The sequence below is a fragment of the Gossypium arboreum genome, chromosome 8 (assembly GCF_025698485.1).
Source record: "Gossypium arboreum isolate Shixiya-1 chromosome 8, ASM2569848v2, whole genome shotgun sequence".
Taxonomy (NCBI): domain Eukaryota; kingdom Viridiplantae; phylum Streptophyta; class Magnoliopsida; order Malvales; family Malvaceae; genus Gossypium; species Gossypium arboreum.
In genome coordinates, this window is record NC_069077.1 from 133,043,179 (window position 1) to 133,047,181 (window position 4,003).

Here is a 4,003-nt window from a genome sequence, read left to right on the forward strand (position 1 = left end):
TTTTACTATTAAATCTTAAATGTTAGAAAAATACCAATCCACCATTATTAGACATTTACATATCTTTTTCATTGGGATAATGATTCTTTTTAAAATTGATTTTGGTCTTCTAATTTTATAAAAAATTTATTTTAATTTTTATCTTTTTAGTTTTGAATTTGTATTTTTTTATCAAATTATCTCAAAACGAACCAAAAAGTAATGTTTGTTAACTTTATTGACATATGAATTACCATGTGAATGACATGTCACCATTTTATATTTTTAAATTTTTAAATATTTTAAAATAATTTTGAATTTTAAAATTTAATTAAATGTTAACATGTCATCCATATATATATTATGTCAACAAAATAAATAAATAAATTAACTTTTCTATTTATTTGGTATGATTTGACAAAAACATAAGTGTAAAGCTAAAACAATGAAAAATTAAATAAAATATTAAAATATATTTTTAAATTTGGAACGTGAAATAAATCGTTATTATTTTTTCATTTAGTAACAAAAATAACAAAATTGAATTTTATTATTATTTTTCTTCAGACTTTAGTTATGATTTGAAGTTTTTAATGTTATAATATTTTAATTGTGAATTTAGTAATTTAATTAATTATGCATGTAGCATTCTATTTTTAAATAAAAATATTAATATAAAATAAAATAATTGTAATCATTAAAGTTATAATGATATTGAATATATAACACTGATATATCGGCTTCACTTTTATTTTTATAATAAATTTTTAAAAAAATTATAATTAATTTATTAATGATTTTCTATTATAAATATTGAATATAAAACTAATAGATAAGTTACACATTGTTTAATATAACAAATTTTAACGTAAAATATAAAATAATTACAATTATACTTTACTTTATTAATAATAATTCTCGTCAGAACCATTTTTTAAAAAAAAGGGTATCGACTTGGAGAAAAACGAAAACGGGAGTCGCCACCAATCTTTTTAGGTGTGATTGGATCACCTTGTAAAAGTGGTTGTTTTTAATAAATGGTTTGATTTATTTAAACAACGATTTTGGTCCACGTAAATCAAGAAAACAGGTTCGGGAGTCGGTTACGCACGAGGAAGGATTAGCACCCTCGTAGCGCCCAAAAACTTGTACCTAGTTGATTAATTAATATCTTAGTGTCGAAAATTGAAAGCTTGAAAGACATTGAAATACGATCCTTCTTCGTAAAAACGCTAATTTGAAAATGACTGAATAGATTAAAACAAACGTTAAAGACTCTCTCATCTCCCAGTAAGTTAAGACACGACATCTCAAACTTTGAGAATGAGCTTGCCTTTATTTAATATTCATATATTCTAAAAAAATTTTTTAAAAGGTTGTTCGGTTATTTAGGATAAACAAGAAAAGTCGAAACCCTGTAAGTTAGGGCACGTTTTCTCGAATTTCCTAATACCGAATAACGCCTTTATTTTAAAACAAATTCTTACTTGAGGTAACAAAGTGTTATACCCAGTAAGTTAGGTCACAACACCTCATACTAATAAGTAGAATAGATGATGAAATAATAAAAAAAGTAATGATATGTAAATAAAATAAATATGCTAAAAATATATATTTATTAAATTAGTTAATATAAAAATAATAACGTATAAGTAAATACAAAAAATAAAATATAATAATAATAATAGTAAAAACACAATAGTAATAATAATGAAAAGGTATTATAATATAATAGTAATAATGATGATAATAGTGGTATTAGTAATAATAATAATAATAGAAAATAATAACAATATTAAAATAACACTCTCTCCTCCCTTCTAAATCCGCTATTGGTCCGGCTTTGTTCGATCACGGACCCCACAGTCATGATGCATGTACACCGTACACGGTGGCGGACCTCATAAAAAAATTTTTCAAGAATGAAAATATGGGTAAACTTCTTATTTTATTTTTACTTTCAGATAAAAACAAAATAAAATAAAAGGAAAACAATAAACAAACAAAGAACTTAAGATGAGAATAGACAGAAGAAACCTCTTTTGCTTTGATCTTTTGATTAATCTCCAAAAATTAGCCTTTCCAAAAAAAAAAAAACCCTTCTAACATAGTCTTGAATGCTTTTATAGCCAAATTTTACAACTAATCTTTTTGTAGGCAAGTGGAGTGGTTGGGATGGTTTAGTGGGGTGGTTGGGGTGGTTTAGTCGGGTGGTTTAGTAGGGTGGTTGGAGTGGTTGATTGGGGTGGTTGGAATGGTTTAGTGGGGTGGTTGGAGTGAAGATATTTGGATTTTTTTATTTTTTTTATTTCATAAATGGGCTATTAGGGTTTAGGTGATTGGGCTTTGGAGGTTGTTGGGTTTTGGGCTGTTGGGTTTTTAGATGTTGAGCTTTTTAGCCCGGGCAAAATTTTGGCTGTACAATTCCATTATAAGAGTAATTGTTACAACTATTATCTCTTAATTAATTACTTTATCCATATATATATATATATATATATTAAATTATACTTACTATTTTAAATTCAGTATAACTTAATTAATGTTACAATTATATATTAATTTATTTATATTAGTTTTATAGACACTATAACAAAAACAAAAAAATAAAAAGTATGGGTATATAAAATATTGAATTTTTTAGTAAATTATAAGAGGAGGTAAAATTTTACTAGCAACACTTTAGTTATTAAGCCAACAAACGAGATTCAAAATATCGATTTTTAAAATATGATACAAACATGATTTTTAATGTTACACAATTACTTTATTTATGATTTGAATTATTTTATTATTAAAATATTTTAACCATCATTAATAATAAATTACACTAAATATTTATTAAATAATAAAAGTAATTATATATTTATATTGTAATCTAGAAACTAGTTGTACCTTACAAGTTGGTGTCTTCTTTTCAGTAAGTGGATTACATGATGACAAGGATGTATACTAAATTTAATTCCCACTCATTCATTCCATGAATATAACCTGAAAATGGTTGAAAGTTAGTTCAATGGTGTCATGATTTCAACATTGAATCATTTTGGTATTATCGGTACCATATCCATCTGTATTAATTGGTACAGGAATTTAATAATATTTAAATAATATTTACTATTTTTATCTTTTTTTTTTTCATAATTATATGTAAAAATAATTAGGTTATTTAATGTAATTAATAAATTTAAATCTTATACCTGCATATAAATATATTTATGTGTATGCAGTTAAGATATATATATTGATAAATCTAAAATGGTACATAGTAATACCAAAATAAAAACAATATGTTTATTAATATAATACTTCTAGTGAAGTTAAAAACAACGGTAGCGATGTGATTAGTTATTGTCTTAATAAAATTAGATATTGTAGCAGTGATATTAAAATCATAGATGGAACGTGTGTTTCGATTCAATCGCAATGGTAACGATGAGGTGAATTATAATGAGAAAGGTAAATTACCAATAAGAACATTCAATAAAATTATATAAAATAAATTATTAAAATTATATTCATATTAAATTATAAATTAATAGTTCTCAAAATTATATATTAATAAAATAAAATATTTTGCATTAATTATGATATAATAATCAATACATCGCCAAATAGAATTTTTAGACTTCACAAGTAGAATTAAGGATTGACAAGTATCCTATATGAGTATAGTATAAAATTAAAAATAAATATTTTTAAAAAGTAAACACGTAACAATTTTTAAAGTTACCTGTACATTGTCACATTGTCAATTGCCAAATACTAATCTATTAATTATTATTTATGAAATTTCATATTTTAATTAATCATATTAATTGTAATAATAAAAATATGCCTGACAAATTATTATATAATAAAATTAATAATTATATTAAAATTACATTATTTTAAAATATATATATAAACTAGGCAGGGACAACGCTCCTGCTCAATTTAGATAAAAAGAACAAAGTTAAAGTTGGAAAATTTTACTTTAGAGTTTTTTTAAATGCAAAGTGGGTAATTTCGTATTAGTTGAGAA